General features: G+C 48.0%; 1 protein-coding gene and 1 non-coding gene across 4 annotated transcripts in view; both read left to right on the top strand.

Annotated features, from left to right (window-relative positions):
• Nucleotides 1-19,602, top strand: part of ABTB3 (ankyrin repeat and BTB domain containing 3) — a 345,548-nt gene that overhangs the window by 56,067 nt on the left and 269,879 nt on the right. The window lies entirely within an intron of this gene.
• Nucleotides 1,071-1,151, top strand: LOC120365188 (small nucleolar RNA SNORD74). The gene has a single exon (XR_005580196.1). It is a non-coding gene; the product is annotated as a small nucleolar RNA SNORD74 (small nucleolar RNA).

Raw genomic sequence — 19,602 nt, 5'->3', positions numbered from 1 at the left:
CAGCTGGAGGAATGTGCCCAACATCACACAGCCAGGAAGTGATGGAGCCAGACTCTAAAGCCCAGGTGTCTGGGCCATGGGACCCGGCTCTTTCTCTTCCCTGGAGAGAGGGAGGGCCCGGTAACTCAGCATCCTGCACTTTCCCCAGCCTAGTGCCTTCCATTCATGCTCCGTAAATACCTGTGGGGGAACTGAATGCGCAGCCTAGCAAATAAAATTCAGACAGGATCGGTGCTGGAGTGGAGTCCATGCAGAGAGCTAGGGACACGTGGGAGGGGGAGAGGGCTTTCCAGTGGAATAGTGTGTCTCCTGGGCAGAGGCCTACATGAGCCCTCCCAGGGTGAGCCCACCAAGTCTCCATGGTGGGAGGACTCTGGAATCTCCAGCCTGTTACCTGCAGCGGGGCGAGGGGGCGGGTAGGGAAGGGGGCTGGGGGCAGCCTCAGCCTCCCCTCCGTCTGCCTCGGTGCCCGGTACCCTCCTCCTGTCTGGTTGGAGCACCTTTTTGTTCTCCCCCCTCTGCTCCGTTTTCCAAATCAGAGGCTTTGAGGTCGGCTGGGTCCTTTCCTTTTGCTACTTCCTACGTCTTACAGCCCCTGCCTGACTTCGCAGCAGACACAGTTCCGGCTTCAGAACTGCCCTAGTTGTCTAACCTACATTTCCCATTTCCTGCTGGGCAGGCTCTCTCCCCTGCCCCGCTAGGCTGGGTTTGAGGCCGGCCCACTCCTCTCTCCCATTGTCCCCCTCCCAGGCTGGGACCCTCCCACACCAAGTTCAAAGTTGGCTTTTCAAATCTTTGCACTTTGGGGCCAGGGGAGACCCTTTTCCTCAGTACTTTCATCCTTCCTGGCCTTTTCAAAGTGAGCTCCGTAGCTCCACCCAATCCGCTGGGACCAGGATTCTCGGCTGCCCTGCTGAAAGTGATGCTTAATATACACAAAGTGAACCCCAGGGTAGCATTTGCTTTCTGGGCCCTGGGCAGAGGAAGAAGGGTTCAAGCTAGTGGCTTCTCTGCTTACGGACCCTGAATCTTCTCATATTTTTTCCTGTAGGCACCACCCAGCTGAAACATTTAGGAACAGCCTTTGAGGAAGCTGCTGTCGGTAGGGACATCTGAGTGCTGATGAATGCCAACGGCTCTGATGGAAAAAACAAACTAATTAAAAAGCCATTTAGGAGTAGCTTTCCTCTACAGTGAATAATTTGATTTTTCCTCATGCTCTGGTACCCAAACTCACCTGTGATCTTTGACTGTTTTCTCTCTTGGGCCCTGAATGAATGCTTTGGGATAGAGGAAGTAGCTGGCTTTGGGGAAAGGTTAAATCTTTTTGGCCTCCTTTGGTCACACAATACACAGAGAAAACATTTAGCAAGCAGATTCCTGGACTGAGGAACCTTCCTGAAATGGAAGCACTAAGGTATTAAGTGTTAGGGGTTCCCTCTAAAATAACAGTAGTGGCTGGGCGTGGTGGCTTACATCTGCAATCCCAGTGCTTTGGGAGGCTGAGGTGGGAGGATCACTTGAGTCCAGAATTTTGAGACCACCCTGGGCAACATGGTGAGACCTCGTCTCTACTAAAAATATAAAAAATTAGCCAGGTGTGGTGACATGTGTCTGTAATCCTGGCTACCCAGGAGGCTGAGGTGGGAAGATCAGCTTAGCCTAGGAGATCAAGGCTGCAGTGAGATGAGATTGTGCCACAGCACTCTAGCGTGAAGGACCAGAGTGAGTCCTGGTCTCAATCATCATCATCATGTGTTCCCAGCACATAATTGTAGGCCCTGAGTATGTATTTGATGCATGGATGAATGAATGAATTTGCATTTATGCTGCACTCTGAGACCGAGAAACAAATACTGCTGCTGTGGCCCAAAGCAGACAGTTTTCTCCTTCATTCTGAGTTATGTAATAATGATCAGAGCTGCCTTTTACTGAGTGATTACTATATGCCAGGTATGCATGCTGTTTTAGTCAACCCTATAACCCTTGCACTGAATGTGCAAGGTGTTCTCAGCAGCCCTTGTTGTTCGGGTGAGGGGCCCAGAGGTATAAGGGACAGATTCTCCATTTGAGCCCAGGCCCGTCTGACTCCATAGCCTGACATCTCATCACTGCTCTGTGTTTTTCTGCTCTTCAATGGAGAAAAAGAGTCAGTGGCTACTACCTGAACTGTCTCAAACATGGAGATGCACTGCTCAGATCATCTCGGATCAGACGCTTCAGGAGTGAAGGGCCTTCCCCGACAGCGGAGGGGAGTGCTGCTGGCACAGCTCTCAGCACTCAGCCCCCTTTGGAGGTTGACCTTGTTTGAGAGAGCTCCTGGACCATAGTCTCACCCCCTCCCTAGGCAGCTGGTGTCTAGGGACTGATTGATGTAGGGGTATAAAAGTCCCCCCCACACCACTTTAGGGTGGCGCTGAAGCATCATCCTAGACTAGAATGGGCTGAGGTCTCTGCTGAAACCGCACCACAGTCTAACTTCTCCCTCTGTCCAATTTTGCTTCTTACCTTTCCCTGCCACTGGGGTCGAGCCCAAGAGCACTTCCAAAAGAGAGAGGGGGTGGAGGGGGGAGGGAGAGAGAGACAGAGACAGAGAGAGACAGAGAATGAGTTCCATGTATACTACTCTTATGCTCATCTCCATCTTCTTATTTGCTTCTTGGGGACCCCAACTTGCCTCAGGGACATCTCCTCTGGATCCCTGTGGACTTGTCTTAGGTCTTAGAGGGCCCCATGTGCTGGAGATGACCATGTGCTTGGAGGTGACTATCAGTCTAGCTCTTCATTGTGGTTCTGAGTTGTGATGTTTTCTGCTTAGATGAATAACTCTTTGCTGAGCTACAGTAAACACACACCATGGTCTTTTTTTGGCAAATGCCTGTTGAAGATGGATGGTTTGGGAATGAGAAAGGCAGAAATGGAATTGCCAGTGCATACAGCCCACACAGGCAAGAGAAGACCTCATTCTGGGAAGGCAGTGGAATGTGGCCAAATAATGTTTAAGTCTGGTTGCTTCAGTGACAGTCCCATCCTGGACTTGTTTTAATCCCCTCATAGTTTCCAGAAGGACCACAACACACACATGATGCTCAAGAAGGGTGGGAAGAAGATAAACGAATCAGCAGGTAGGGAAGTAAAAGGGAACCAAGCAAAGGGAAAAAGTGGGGAACATAATCTCATCACAGACTTCAGGAGACCAAGCCATGTGTAAATTTCACAAAACCGGTGGGGTGCTCCCTTTGTGCAAAGCCAATGCCAAGGGCCGAAATATTAGATGATTCAGCCATGGTCCCTGTCCAGAAAACACTAGTGACTCAACCTTGGGCATGGCCCTTAACCACTTTCTTTGGCCTGGCTATATGCAGACATGGTCTCTTAACCTCAGTCATTTAAACATTGGGGGATGATGGGGTTGCTTCCTCCTAGCATCTTCCCTGCTCATCCCTTACTTTGCACATCATTTGGCAATGACTGCACCACTGCCACCACAAATTGCTGTTAATTGTTGAGCACTCACCATATGACAGGACCTGCACTTAAAGCAATTTATGTACACTATGGTATTTAATCCTTGTAGTAACTCTATAAGACAGGCACCATCCTATTGTACAGATGAGGATCTGAGGTTCTGGGAGCATGGGTAATTTGTCCAAGGTCTTGTAGCAAGTAAGTAGGGGAGCTAGGGCTGTCCAACAATATGGCGCATCCTCTTAGTGCCCGTCTACCTGGAGAAGCCCACCTGTTCATCTCTTTGGCTCCTACCCCGTCCCCTCACAGGCCCTCACTCCCCCTGAGCTGTCTGGTTCTGCCTTCCCTGTTTCCCATTTCACATCCTGTCCTGACCATTCATGCCCAAACCTACAACTGTGCTGGCTCCTTCTGTCTTTGGGAATAAGAATAAATCTCCTGTCACTTGTGAAAATGTCCCTTGGTGGTTCTTTGGCTGCACGCCCTGCCCTATGGGCAAGCATTGGGGTTCCCCAGGAGGCTGTAAAATAGGAGTCACTGAGATTCTGCCTGTATCTGATGTGAGAGCTGCTCCTGCTCCTGTAGCACAGAGTAGCAGATAGTTCCAGAAAGAATTTAAAAAGCCTGATTTTTGGTCCCAGCAGCAGGCAGTGTGGGGTAGTGGTTATGCACCAGAGCCATCAAAGCTGACATCCTGGACTTACCATGTACCTGCTGAATGTCCTTGGACAATTTACTGAATATCTCTGAGCCTCCCTTTGCCCTTCTATATAACTGGGCTAATAGTGAACTCCTGTAGGGTTGCTGAAAAGTAGGTAAGACATTGCATTTAAAGCACTCATTGCTCCACCTGGTGCAGAGCAATGGCTCCATAAATGGTCATGATTGTTGGCATTGCTCTTGGTGTTAGTAGGCCAGCTGATGTGGTTTGGCTGTGTCCTCACCCAAATTCTCATCTTGAATTGTAGCTCCCATAATCCCCACATGTCGTGGGAGGTAATTGAATCATGGGGGTGGATTTTTCTCATGCTCTTCTCGTGATAGGGTGTAAGTCTCGTGAGATCTGATGGTTTTATAAAGGGCAGTTCCCCTGCACATGCCGTTTTGCCTGCCGCCATGTAAGACGTGCCTTTGTTCCTCCTTCATCTTCTGCCATGATTGTGAGGCCTCCCCAACCATGTGAAACTCTGAATCCATTAAACCTCTTTGTCTTTATAAATTACCCAGTCTTGGGTATTTCTTCATAGAAATATGAAAATAGACCAATCCACCAGCTATAAATTGAATATCCCCCACATCCTGTCCTCTCTCACTTCTTTTCTTCCTTCCTCAGTATTAATCATTACCCACTACCAGCAAAGCAGCAAAACCTAGTGCTGGGACAGTTGGAAACAGAGAGATGACAAAGGCTGACTCAGCCTTGAGGAGCTTACAGAGCCTTCCAGAAGAACAAGCATCAGTTGGACAAGCTGCCAGGAAGCCTTGGCTTTGAGTCTCGGCTCCAGTCCTTGCTCCATGACTCTGGAACAGGTTGATTTCTCTGGGCTCAAGTTCCTTAACTGAACAATGGGCTCACATTCACCTTAACACCTTGCAGTGTTGTGTCTGGCTGCAGTTCAGGAGGGAAGCTGACCTGCAGCCATCTGTACACCTCACAGCCGAACAGGTTCTCAGGCCCCTCGCAGCCCTGGCATTGCACCATGCTGTGATTCATCCGTGACCCTTAAAAGACCTGCCCTCAACTCCCAGGGTGCAGTGCAGCAGTGCAGGTTCTCAGCACCAGCAAAAGTGTTCTCCACTGAGCACGGTAAATAGACCCAGTATTTATGAATGGGTGTCACTGGCCTGCTGCTTTGTGTTTTATCACCAAAGATTATGGAAGATTGGGAGCTCTTATTTCAGAGCCTGCTTTATGGTTTTCATTACTCTCCTGGATCTCTGCATAATTTGCTGGGATTAGGGATGGAGTGCCTTTGTTTCTTTGTTTGCATGCTTCTCCTTCTGTGCAAACTAGTAAAAATCAATACAACGCCAGCAGGTGAAAAGCCCTGCTCATGCCGGAACTTGGCTGCATGTCCCAACATGACTGAGTTGGCCCCTTCTTGGTCGGGGAACGGGCTGGGTCAACCTGAACCTAGATTTTTGTCCCTGTGTAGTCTCAAGGAGGACCACACCCTGTATATACAGATGGGAAAACTGACACCCAGAATTAGGAAATGACCTGTCTAAGGCTGACTTACCTAGCATCTACTGAACCCCATGCCCTGAGTCATTAGACAAATGGTTTTGGGGTGCCTCCTGAGTGTAATTAGCAAAAATCAGGGAGTGACTTTGTTTCTTTGTCTGCATTTTTCTTTTTAAACCTGAGCTGAGCTGTCATTCTTTCACAAGTCTCCAAAGCAGGGTACATGCATGAATGTGCACAAAGGGGCAAGAAGAATGTTCTAGAACATTTCTTTTTTTCTCATCCTTTTAGTATTTATATACTTTATGTATATTTTATAATGAGCTATGTAATATAGTAGTACAGTAGTATATACAATGTTATATATGCTATGTATATGTCTCTAATATATATTCAGTTATAGGTTTGATATAATCTATAATTAACAATATAGTCACATATCAGGAAGGTATACATAAGAATGATAGGGGAATGTGAGCAAAACTGTTTGGAGACCACTGGTATAATGAATGCCTGGCTGTTCCTGACCATTCTGTCTGCTATACCCACCCCCTACCATGACTCTCTTTCCTCTATTCTGCCTTTGTCTTCATCATTCTCCCTGATATTATATTGCATTTTTGTTTATGGTCTGTTTCCTCTACTAGAAAGGTAGCTCTGCATAGGTAGAGACTTAGGTTTGCCCACTGCTGTCTCCCCAGCACCTAGAAGTGCAGGCTGGGCACTCAGGGGGCATGTGCTAAGTGTTGATTGAAACAAATGAATGGGTGTGGAGCCTCTGCAGACAGGTGAACACACATGCCCCACAAGAGTGGGCTGTGTACAGGATTAGGGCAAGTGCAGAGTGATCTGGGGATGCCACGTGGGCATCTGATCCAGCCTCAGGCATGCAAAGGGGCTTCCTTATGAAGGGTGCCTGCGCTGGCACCCAAGGGGTGAGAAAGGAGTTGGCCAAGAAAGAGGAGAGCTCCAGGTGGGAACAGCAAGGGCAAATGGCAAGAGGCTAGAGGGGGCAGAGTCTTCCTCAGGGCTGGGCAGTGTCAGGGAATTAACGGCAACTGATGAGGCTGGAAAGGAGCTTAGATCTGTTCATCAAACGCTTCCAAATTGTCTTTAGGAGTTGGGATTGTATCCTAAGGGCAAGAGAACCATTCCGACTGCAGCGCGGTGTGGTGTGTGGAGCAGGGACTAAGAGGCCGGATATCTAGATTTGCATCCTGGCTGTCATTTGCCAGCTATGTGACTTTGCAGTTATTTAACCTCTCCTGTCTCGGCTCCCTCATCTGTAAAATGGGGATGATAATAGGATCAGCCTCAGCAGGATATTGGGAGGATTAAATGAGCTAATTTATGTAAATCGGAGCAATAGATAGCTCTTGGCATGTAATAACTACTCTATGTGCAATTTATTATAATTCATTCAGCAAATGTTTATTGAGCCCCCTGTGGTCTCCAGGCTGGAGGTACAGTTGTGACCAAATCATACCTAAACCACTCTGGCAGGGAGCTTGCATTCTAATTGGGGCAGAAAAAAACAATAAATGAAGAAATAAATTAACGAGAACAAATCAGCCAGCAATAAGACCAAGAAGAGAATGAGAGTGGGGATGTATAAAGGTGATGGGACTCCCTCAGGTTGGAGTCCTCCATTCCATAAGGGCCCCCTGGAGGAGGTGACATACTTGGAATGAGTTCAGGTGCCTTCGAGGGTCTGCAAGATTGAGTGTGTTTGCCATATAGTGGTCCCAGGGGAGGGAGGCTTTAGGAGAGATGGGCCACAACCTGGCCACACTGGGCTTGTCTGTCAAGAGAAGGGTTTTGGGAGGAAAGCCACTAGAGGTTTCTCTGTGTGATGGGATTTGACCCCCTTTTAAAAGATCCTCGTAGCTGCTTCCTGGACTCTCATTGCAGGGTGGGAGGGTCCTTGATGTGAAGAAAAAAATGGACTTGCCGGTGCCCCTGCTGTGTCCCTTCACCTCCTCAATGGCACCTTCACCCTTCATTGCTTCCAGTACCCTTATGTTCTCCCTGACCCCATATCAAGGCCCACCCGGAAGCTCATTCCAGCTAAGAGCCAAATGACTGCAGCCACTTACTTTGCAACTCTTCGTTTTGGGGCAAGATCGGCCAGCCTGTGACTGCCACATTTAGGGTGCACAGGCTTCCTACAGGCCTTCCCCACTGCCCTGCACGTCTGACTGGCCAGAGAACACTGGGTGCCTTCCACCCACAGCCCTGACTTTAGCCTTTGCCTCTGTTGTCTGTGTGTGTGCTGCGTTTTGAGAGGTAGCCTCGTGCAGAGATGTAGCCAGAAGGTCCCAGAGTCAGGCTGCCTGGGGTGGAATCCTGCTTCCACTCTTTGCTAGCCAGGTGACCTTGGGTAAATTCCGTAACCTCTCTAGATTCTGGTTTTCTCTTCTGTAAAATGAGGATAATCATAACGATTAGCTTACAGAGTTCTAAGTGAGTTAACATTTATAAAGCCTTTGAATAGGGCCCAACACATAGTAAATAATCAATACGTGTTCACAGTTATTATCAGTGCTGCTTTCCTGCCTATTCAAGGGGACAGGAGCCTGTTCCCTGCCTTACCTTTCAGAGACTGTTGCAGGATTAATGAGATAATGATTGTGACTGTTTGGAGCTTTGCAGAACAAAGGCACTGCATAAATACACATGATTAGTATTGTCATCTTTATGCTTTGCCTGGGTGGACCTATTGTGGTCGGCTGATTTATGGAAATAGTGTGTCCCCAGGTGAATGGAATTAGTGATAAGCAAATTTCAGACAGTTCAGAGAATCACAGGTTCTTCCCTCTGCTCAGGGTCTTTCATTCTGAAAGCTTCCAGGGGACTGTGTAAGATAGAACAGCCAGAGAGCACCCATCCAAGCATGGCTCCAAGTGTCCAGATGTGCAGGCATCCACCTATCCATCCACCCGGTAATGAGCGTCAGGCCCAGGTGTGCTGAGCATGCTGGGCTACAGACCCACACACCTGCAGTCTCTACGGGAGTGAGGAAACAAGCGTACTCCTTGCAAAAACGGCAGTAGCTGAGAACTCACATGTCTGGGACATTTGCTGAGCACCAAGTCGTGTTCTAAAGGTTTCCTGTGTTGATGTGTGTGATTCTCAACATTCAGGGAGGTAGAAACAGATTTTACAAATAAGGAAGCAGAAAAGACCTGCTTAGGGCCATGTAACTAGGAGGGGCATGGCTGGGTTCGAAGTCAAGCAGCCTGGCTCCACAGTCAATAAATAATATCCTTAACCAGCATGGGACCATTTCTTTTTTTTTTTATTTTGAGACAGAGTCTATCGCCAGGCTGGAGTGCAGTGGTGTGATCTCAGCTCATGGCAACATCTGCCTCCTGGGTTCAAGCGATTCTCCTGTCTCAGCCTCCCGAGTAGCTGGGACTACAGGCATCCGTCACCAGACCCAGCTAATTTTTGTATTTTTAGTAGAGATGGGGTTTCACCATTTTGGCCAGGATGGTCTTGATCTCTTGACCTCATGATCTGCCTGCCTTGACCTCCCAAAGTGCTGGGATTACAGGTGTGAGCCACCATGCCTGGCTGACGCATGTGACCATTTCTAACAAGGAACAAAAAGCCTCCCCAAATATCAGCAGAAGAAAAAACATGTTAGCTGAGAGAGCCAGTGGCACTGGCCCAGAATGGAGACGCTGGTTGGGTTTCTTTGTGCCCTAAGTGCATCTAGTCAGGTGTCTTAGGTTGAGTTACCTGGTAAAGAGACTCTAAGAGGTACCCGAAGGAAATTTATTGGAGATTATCCCTGGGGTTAACTCAGGGATGCAGAAATGGGCAGAGAGAGAAGTTGAGCTGTGATATACTCACAACATAGGCTTCAGCCCATTCCCTGGGAATAGCTCTCCAGAGTTGTCCTCAGTCCAGACAAGGGGGCTAGGTCTTTGTACCTCCACACCAACTAGTCATTGGATACAGCTGTCCCAGGAGCATGTGTGACATTGAGAGAGACCTTCTTTAGGCTGAACAGTTCTTGAGAAGAGATGCAGCCAGAGGGCCTTGAACTGCAGGCAGGGCTTGCAAGGAAGCCCTGCAGTTTCCACTGCAGGAGGCATTGCTGACTGAGCAATTTTTTAAAAATCACTCTGGAATCAGGGTTTTTAACCAGAAACCAAGGCAATAGTTTGGACTTTCCGGCATTCTCAGCCCCTCCACACTATGTCATGTAGCCTTTTCTTCTGTGTATCCATCAAGTGCTTGTGCTTCTGCCCATCCTTATACGAGGACTTAGTTCAGCACTTCTACCTGGACTGAATTTAGACTCTGATGCCCAAGCACTGAGCAATGAGAATAAGCCTGATCTATCTTCTTTCCTTGGAGGCAGTCATTCATTCATTCTTTTTATTATCTCCTCATCCCACAATTATGTATTGAGTAAGTGACAGGTGCTGGGGATACAGCAGTGAGAAGAGGGACATGGACAGGCTCTGTCCTCATGGAGTTTGCATGGAATGCTTTCCAGCAGTGATGAGTGCTGTGATGAAAATAAAGCATGGTGTTGGGATCTGCTCAAAGCAGGCAATGCAAAGGTGTGTAAGTCAACATGCCCAAGGGATTTGAGTGACAAACTGTTGACCTACACACCTTTGCATTGCCTGCTTACAGCAGTGTCTGGTGTAGTCTCCCATTACATGACAAATATTACTTATTTGATTGTAATTGATGTCAGGCTGACTTAACTGGCATCATCAGGATTGGGGTGTGGGGGTGGGTGGCCTGTCCTTCCTTCCTGCCAGCTGGGGCGAGGTTCCCAGAAGCCTTCTCGAGGTGTAGTGCTTGCTGACTCAGCAGTGCTCTTCCTGGCAGGCTTGAGATGTTCCTTGGAAAAGCTCACACCTAGGTCCTTGCCCAGGCCCCCGAGAGCTGTCAATCATAGCAACTTTGCCAGCATGATGGCTAATGGGACCCAGCAGCCATGTGCACCCTCCCCAAGCCCTGACTCAAGTTGGGCAATCTTAAGAGAAGGGGCATTCTCTGGCATTTCCTGCTCCTCAAAGGCCTGGAAGGCTTTGCGAGAACAGCCCTGGCCCCACCCTCCTGCCATCCTCACTGCCATGCCCAGCCTGGCCTGAGCCAGGACCAGCAGGCCTGGGAAAGGGGACCCTGGAACTTTGAGGATTTGGTGGAGTTTCACAAGGGGTTTGAGTGAGAAGTCTGAGTTCTTGTCTAGCTCCTGCTGTGTGATTTTGACCCAGTTTTCTCTGGGTTTTAGTTCCTCATCTGCAAAAATGAGGCCTTACTAGACTTACCTTATTTCTATATCTCACGGCTTTTCTCTCCTGCCTCAGGGCCTTTGCACTGGCTCTTCCCTCTGCTGGAATACTCTTCCCCGCCTCTGTACCTTTTATCTAGTAGACTCCATTCCTCTTTCAGGCCTCAATCAATCATCCTACCTGCCTATCGGGGCTAGTTCATAGTTATCCTCTCTGACAGGACTATAGAAGACCATATTCCCCTCCCTCATCATGAATCAGTTGTCAGTAGATATTTTTTCATGGGATTATTGACCAGTAACCATCCTTACATGCCCCAGTGAGGGCAGGCATCTTGCTGTCTTGTCTGTAGCTACATTCCCAGCGCATCACACAGAGTTTGGTGTATAGTAGATGCTTGATAAATTTTTGTTACGGAATGGGAATGACTCTTCAAATGAGATTATGTACATAAAGGTCCTTTATAAATGGAAAACAGTAAATAGAAGGGAGATATTTTATTAACAGTGGGATAATGTCATTGGCCTGAGGGAAGCATCTCAGGCTCTGCAGGGATTTGGGTGACTTTTCTAGAGCTAAAAGAGCACCTGCCTCCCATTCTGTCCTGAGTCAGCCCGTGCCTAGTGAGCCTAAGCCTTGACTGATCATTCCCTTGGCCGATCATTCCCTTGGCCTTTGTTAGATCAGGGTGGGTGTCCCTGAGCGGCTGGCTGCTTGGTTTTGCTCAGCCTTTCTCTGCTACATCCTTTTCCTGCAGCTGCCAGACACAGCTTTCTAATTATGTCATGTCACGGTGATGTCCTTGATATGTCACAGCAGCCTGGGCTTCCCTGGGTGGGAGGCCGAGAAGTCGAAGGAAATGGAGAGAGAGAGACACAGAGAGAGAGAGAGAGAGAGAGAGAGAGCGAGAGCGAGCGAGCACGCGTACTTGCAAGAAGATGGTGTGGATCAGTCAGTTCTTTTTTTTTTTCTTTTTGAGACACACTTTTACTCTTGTCGCCCAGGCTGGAGTGCAGTGGCGCAATCTCGGCTCACTGCAGCCTCCATCTCCTGGGTTCAAGCAAGTCTCCTGCCCCAGCCTCCTGAGTATCTGGGATTACAGGCACCTGCTACCAAGCCCAGCTATTTTTTGTATTTTTAGTAGAGATGGGGGTTTCAACATCTTGGTCAGGCTGGTCTTGAACGCCTGACCTTAGGTAATCCAACCTGCCTCAACCTCCCAAAATGCTGGGATTATAGGTGTGAGCCAGTACACCCATCCAATCAGCTGCATTCTAAACCCACTTTAAACATTCCCACCCCCTTGAGCCTGTTCCTGCAGGTAAGTCTCTTCTGTCCCTCTTGGTTGTAGGCAGTCTGTTTCCTGGATCAGCCTATGCCTAAGTCAGTGAAATTTTGTTGAGGGACAGCTATGTGTCAAGTGCCGGGCTAGGTGCTGAGGGCTCAGCAGTGACAATCCAGGCAGAGTCTTTTTCAGCTTATAGATGAGTGTTCAGTGGGGAAGACAGACGTTAAACCAATCACCAGATGTAATATTGATATAGTAACAAGTGTTCCAGGTACTGCAAAGAAGTGGGGCCGAGTAGGTGTCTCACTTTTGAGTTTATTCATTCATTTGTTGAACGGTATCTTAAAGTAATTGCTCTGTGCCAGGCAGCATGCTAGGTTAAATACATCTCATCCCTGGGACCTTCCTAGACCACCAGGCCATAGCAGTGACTCTTTCTTCAGAACAGCCAAGGACACCTGCTCCTGCCCTCTGGGACTTGGTAGTTTTTGACTTGTGCAATTAATTCAAGTTTAGCACCAATATAAACCCACGTCTCACACAGGAGCTTTGCTGACTTTTTCATGGGTTTGGTCCTTATTCCACCAAATAGTTTTAGGCTTCTTTCTCCCTTATCTTCCCCCTTCTCCTTCTCCTCCTTCTCTCCTTCTCTTACTCTCTTCCTTGCCTTTTCTCCTCCTCTCCTTTTTTTTTTGAGACAGAGTCTCGCTGTGTTGCCCAGGCTGGAGCGTGTCGGTATGATCTTGGATTACTGCAAACTCCGCCTCTCAGGTTCAAGTGATTCTCCTGTCTCAGGTTCCCTAGTAGCTGGGATTACAGGCATGTGCCACCATACCTGCCAATTTTTGTATTTTTAGTAGAGATAAGGTTTCACCATGTCACCCAGGCTGGTCTCAAACTCCTGATCTTAGGCGATCTCCCTACTTCGACGTCCCAAAGTGCTGGGATTACAGGTGTGAGCCACTGCACCTGACCCTTCTTTATTTATCCCTTGTCTGCCTTCTCTTTTCTTCTCCTTCTCCTCCTTGCTTCTCCTTTTCTTTCTCCTCATCCTCCTATTCTTCCTTCTACTGTTTATTATCTGCCTCTTCCTCCTTTTCCTCTCATCTCTTTCTCCCCCTTTCTTCTCTTTCTACCATTTTCTCCTCCTCTTCCCCCTCCTTTTCCTCTCCTTCTCATTCTCTTCTCCCCTCTTCCTCCTCTTCATCTTCCTTTTCCTCTCCCTTTCCCTCCTTATCCTACCCTTTCTTCTTCACTCCTCCTCTCCCCTTGTCCCCTCCTCCCCTCCTGCTGGAAACCTGGGCCAGCCATCCTGGACCCCTTGAAGGGGCCTGGCAGGCGGCATCTGCACAGCACCAGCAGGTCTCTGGCAGGTGTTCCTTTCTTCCCTGCCCTTTGTATTCGGAATTGATCCAGGGCTCTGCTAATAGATGTAAAGGATTTGCACGATGTCTGGCACATAGGAAATGCTCAAAGACATATAATGAACATGGTCAAGTTGGTAATGATGGTAATGGTTTTCAGGAGCCAGGCTTTTCTCTTCAACTCTTCCATGGATACATTAATTTAACAAAGCTCAAGTGGGCTTGCTCAGATTTTGTGTTCTCTATTCCTTGGAGGAAGAGCATCAAGTTTACATTTTTCCTTTTGGAGTGAACCAGCATTAAAAATCAGAGTTCAATTTTGAATTTCCTTTTTCAAGGAAACAGATATGAGCTGCAAGTGGGTGTTAACCTGTGTAATTGGGACTGCACCTCTCTACTTCAAAGATCACAAGCTTATTTTGAATATTCGAGGTTGGAAAATGGAGCCAGAGGCTATGCAATTCACCTTAAGAAATTTGCAACAATGTTTGAGAAATTTTTAAAAATTAAACAAAAACTCTTTAAAGAAGCAAGGTGAGTCAGGCTGTAACCACCTACTTTCTCTAGTGTCTCCCCTATAATAAACATTTTTAATGCTTATGTGCTAGGCATATTGCATGCTTTATCTCATTTAAGCTCACAACAACCCTGTCATCTTAGTTTACAGGTTGGAAAACTGAGGTATAAGCAGGAATACTCTCCACGGATTATAAATGATAGAGCTTATAAATGATAGAGCCAGACAGTCCGACACTTAAGCCCACACACTTCCCCACAGTGACATTCTGCTCCCTAACAAGAACCTGTTTAAATCACAACTCAAATTTAGGCAGAGTAACTCAAACTTCTGGATTAAACCTCCTCCAACACTCCTGTTAAAGTGACTATTTTAGTTATTAATGTATGTGAAACAAATCACCCCAAACATAGTAACTTAAAACAACAACCTTCTTATCCCACAAATTCTGTGTTGACTGAGCTCAGCTGGATGGTTCTTCTGCCCCAACAATGTCAGCTGGGGCTGCAGACTGCTGAGGGGCTCTACTGGACTGGGACATCTAGGATGACTCACTGATGTGTCTGGTGCCTTGGTGGGAGACGGTTGAAAGTGTGAGGTCAGGTGGGATGCTGGGGCATGTGTGTGTGTGTGTGTGTGTGTGTGTGTGTGTAGGTGTATTGTCCATTCTCCTTCTCTGATAGGGAGCTACTTCCTCTTCCCAAAGCCTTTCCGTGATGTCTTTGCATGTGTTCTCTCTTGCGTGGTCTTTCAGCATGATAATTGGACTTCTTACATGGTATTCAGGGCTTCCAACAGCAGCTGCCATGCCTGATTCTCTGGCCAAAGTTCTGTCTAGATTTCAGTGTGGGAGGAGACTAAACAAGGGCGTGGCACTGAGAGGGGTGGTCCATTTGGGATCCTCTTTGAGATCAGCTACCACAGTGAGACTTCTTATACACAGTTCATGGGCAATGAACCTATGTGAGGTTTTTAAAAAGTACCTATTATGCAGTTTACTATAGCATATCTTACTGTATTTGATGCTCCCACCAATCCTAGGAGGCAGCTATTATTATCTTCTTTTCATGGATGAGAGAATAGCCTTAGAAGTTTAATAACTTGCCCAAGGCTACCTAGCCTGTGAGTTGGGGAGCCTGGATTTTGATAGTTTAGCTGATTCCAAAGCCTATGCTGTTTCCTCTATGACATCCTCTCTTCGGGGAAGGTGGTGCACATTTGGGTCTGCTTGCCACTTTGAATCAAATCTTATTAAACAAGCCAATAAGTACTCACTGAATTATCAAGATGTACCAGGTTCTAGGAAGAGGTAGGAGGCAGTGTCAATCCTCGTTTCCGCCCTCAGAGAACTTGATTGCAAGGACAGGACAGGTAAACAGGAAAAGATACAACCAACAATACTGGTTAGTGCTGACACAGTATTACTGAGGGTGGAGGGAGAGACCACAGACTGACAACCTTACAGGCTGTTCTTCAGAGAAAGCGGGATTTAAAAAATCAAACCTTCCTGATGAAAAAGCCATGTCTTTATAGTTCTTCATTTGACTCAGGAACTCTCTCATCTATTACTCTGTGACACTGGGTAAGCGGACTTATCCGCTTGAAGCCTGTTTCCTCCTCTGTCAAATGGGCCAATAAGGGCAATCTCCAAGGACAACTGGAAGAATCGTGCGTGATGTGTGCACATTGCCTAGGGAAACCTGTTTGCGAGATGACTGGCGGGCCTTGAGGAAGTATCCATGTGGAAACCCTTTGCAGGAGGGTTTGATGGAGCAGTTGGTTAATGACCCTGGCTTTGGAGTTGGGTGGTCATGGGTGGGAGTCCAGGCACTGTTGGCTGTGCAACGTTAAGGAAGTTAATTCACCTCTCTGCGCCCATCAGTTACCAGGTCTCTTTGTCTCCTGGTTGCTGTGCAGTGCAGGAGGTGAAGGGAGGCTTTGGATTCCTATGGATTTTCATTTCCCTGGCTCTCCCTGGCACACCCCACCCCCACCCCAAAGTGCCTCTGCCTGATACATGAAGCGAGATCCAGAGATCACTTTTCTGCCCACCTCAGCCTTCCTACTAGAAAGCACAGAGCAATACTTCCCGTGACCTCATTAGAAAACTAGAAAAGATTTATTTTTAAGACAGGAGATGATGATTACAATTTGCAGAGCAGAGTTCCCATCCCTGCCTAATCACCCCCAAGGCCCCTCAAGGATGCCTTTCCTGAGTTACCTGCATATCAATCGCTGGCTTCTTCAACAGTGGCTACAGAAGCACCAACAGAGATCCTGCACTGGGCACTGAGCTCTGGAGCTCACAGCAGCTTCCCAGTGGCACTGACCACAGCCAGGTACTGTGCGATGGCCTCCATGGGGGTGATGTCATTCAGTCCTCACCACAGTCCACCCCACTTTACAGAAGCACACCTGTCATGGTGCCTGTGTCGCAGTAGGCTCTCAGTAAATGTTTGTAGAATGAATGATAAAAACAGGTCACAGAGAGGTGAGTTAACTTTCTTAACATTGCACAGCCAGCAGTGCCTGGACTCCCACCCATGACCACCTAACTCCAAAGCCAGAGTCCTTAACCAACTGCTCCATCAAACCCTCCTGCAAAGAGTTTCCACATGGATACTTCCTCAAGGCCCGCAGTCATCTCGCAAACAGGTTTCCCTAGGCAACGTGCACACATCACGCACGATTCTTCCAGTTGTCCTTGGAGATTGCCCTTATTGGCCCATTTGACAGAGGGGGAAACAGGCTTCAAGAGGATAAGTCAGCTTACCCAGTGTCACAGAGTAATAGATGAGAGAGTTCCTGAGTCAAATGAAGAGCTACAACGACACGGCTTTTTCATCAGAAAGGTTTGATTTCCTTTAGCAAACCTTCCTAGTAAAAGGTACTTTCATGAGTACTCCCCCCTGGCACCAAAATCTCTGTCCATTCTGATCTTGGCCTCGCTGGTAGCAGCGGGAATGGCACCACTGCTTTAAGATCACTTGAGGCTCAAATGAGAAGATGAATGCAGATGGGCTTTTGTGAACGTTAAAGTGCTGTCAAATGTGGGCTGTTTTTATAGCCTGACTCTTTGGAGCCTGGGCCTTAAGGCCAAATGACAAGGGTTCATATCCCAGCCCTAACAGTTACTAGCTGTTACTTAACCTCTTTGTGCCTCAGTTTCTTCCTCTGCCAGATAGTATTTTCCTCATAGGGTTGTTGTGCTATTTAAATAAGTTGATGCCACAAAGCATTTAGAACAATGCCTGGCCCAGGGCAAGCTGTCAGTGGATGACAGCTGTTGTCCTCCTCCTCCTCATCATTATCATCATCAAAAATGTGATTCCCTCCTCAAGCAGAAGCAGGCCAGAGGCTTCCCTCTGGGTGGCCTGAGACTCCCGGCAGGCCAGCCGGAGCCCTGCAGTGGTTGCACTGGAAGAGGCCTTGGGTTTCCCTGGGGTCGTTGTTCTCACCTGTTTTTCTCCCTCTCTTCTGGTTTCTCCATGGAGCCCTGAGCACGGCCACCTGCACACCTGGCCTAGTCCTGTCTCCGACCAAGGCAGCTGGTCCACTGCCCACCCTCATCAGCTAGTGGCATCAGGAAGTGCTCCTTTTATCCTCACCTGATTGAAGCCCCCAACACCCACCTGCATGTGTACTGAGCTTCATTCTCTGCCCCACTGCTACTGGGTTGACCTGTTTCATACACCAGTGTTTCTACCTTGGTGTCCTGGTTTGGTCCTCTGCTAACATTGTCAAGGGGTCTAGGCTAGGTACTTTCATTAGTGCTTCCTCCCAGCACCAGCATCTCTGTCCGTGCTGATCTTGGCCTCCCTGGTAACAGTGAGTGCAGCCTCACTGCTTTAAGAACACTTGAGGCTCAGATGAGGAAATGAATGCAGAGGAACTGCCTATGGCCCTGACACACAACTTATTCCCTCTAAGGGTCCCCGGGGCACTCCCCTGTGCTGTGTGCGCCCCCTAGCCAGTAGCTTCACACTAGTTTTGTTAAACATGTTTACTGAGCATCTACTCTATGCAGGGTTAGAGATGCACACATCAGTTCCAACCGTGTCCAAGCATTTTCCCAATCACATGCACCCTCTGCTCAGGACAGTGCTTCCACTTACCCAGTCAGAGGGTCTTTCTGTGATTTCCATGGCCTCCCAAGTTGGCCACGCTCCTCAGGTGCTGTAAGAGTGCTGCCCAGCCCAGTGGGGGCCTGCTCTAGTCTCTTTCCTCCATCTAGTCCTGTCCATTCTCAGCTGCCTCCCTTCTCCCACAGTCTGTTCCTCAAATTTTTGCATGGGAGGGAGCCAAGGCACAGAGAAAATGAGTAATTGGCAGAAGACAACACAGGAACCCTGTATGGGGCAAAGGGATGGTGACCAGAGATAGTCAGCATGGTGTGGCGTGCACAGGAGGCTGGCCTGGAAGGATGCTGGGTGGGGCCCAGGGCCTGGAGCTCTTTCTGGCCTTGCCCACAGCAGGGAGGGAGGCCTGAAGGTACAGACCTGGCTGAGGCAAGTACATGTTTTCCTGTTAGTCTTGACTTCAGCAGGACCACTCTCTGGCCCCCTCCTGCCATAAGCCTGGGAAGTTCTTTGGCCAAGTGCAGGGCCGACAGGAAAAGAGAACATGCCTTGCCCAGCCCTTGTATTTTAGACCCTTTAGAACCCAACCCAGCCTTCCTCTGCCTCCCACATTGTCCTCTGCACGTTAATAATATTTTCCTCACATGGTGATTGTACTGTAAGTGAAGGCATACAAAGCCTTGAGAACAAGGCCTGCCACTCACAGCTTTTGCCCCTACCTTCTTCCCTGCCTGCGCTGGACTTTCCCTACCCATGTCTGTAGAGTTAGGCCCAAGTTCAAGATCTGCTAGCCTTGAAAGCTCTGGCAGGTGGTCTCATCCTGCCAAGCCTCAGTTTTCTCATCTGTACAGTGGAGACACTTGTTGGAGTTGTGAAGACTGAGTGAGGCAATGCATTAAAAAGACCCATTCATCCAGCAGCCTGTGCTCGTCTCTGGATTTGCAGCAAAAGACAAGATAAACCCAATCCCTGCCTTCAGGGAAGGTGGGTCCAAAATAAACAGTGACAAAAATGATTTTTTTTCTCATGGTGAATTTTAATTTTACTTGCTTTGAAACTCATGCCCTTTTCAACAATTAAAAATGCAGAGAATATAAAACCATCCACCAGAATTAACAGAGGTTGATAATTTCTCCTAGTTGCATGATTCTCTCCTATGAAAGAAGTAAAACGTTTTAGCTGCGGCCAAAACCCCTCTTGGTAGCCACTCACCCTGGACCTTCCTCCTTCCCTCCAGGCATCCTTGATCTTGAATTTGATTCATAGTCTTTCAGTCTGTCTTTAGGTTGTGCTGTCTCTGTTTGTTCATAAATCATAGATGATTTTTTTGTGTGTTTTATTTACCTATAGAACAGCAAACTGTGGGTGATATTCTGCGACTCAATTTATTCACCTGATACTGTTTTTCAAATCCATCCATGTGAAAACATTGAGTTGGCT

This window comes from Saimiri boliviensis, chromosome 7 (assembly GCF_048565385.1).
Source record: "Saimiri boliviensis isolate mSaiBol1 chromosome 7, mSaiBol1.pri, whole genome shotgun sequence".
Taxonomy (NCBI): Eukaryota; Metazoa; Chordata; class Mammalia; order Primates; family Cebidae; genus Saimiri; species Saimiri boliviensis.
The sequence above is the reverse complement of the archived record's forward strand: the minus strand, read 5'-3'. Positions and strand labels throughout refer to the sequence as shown.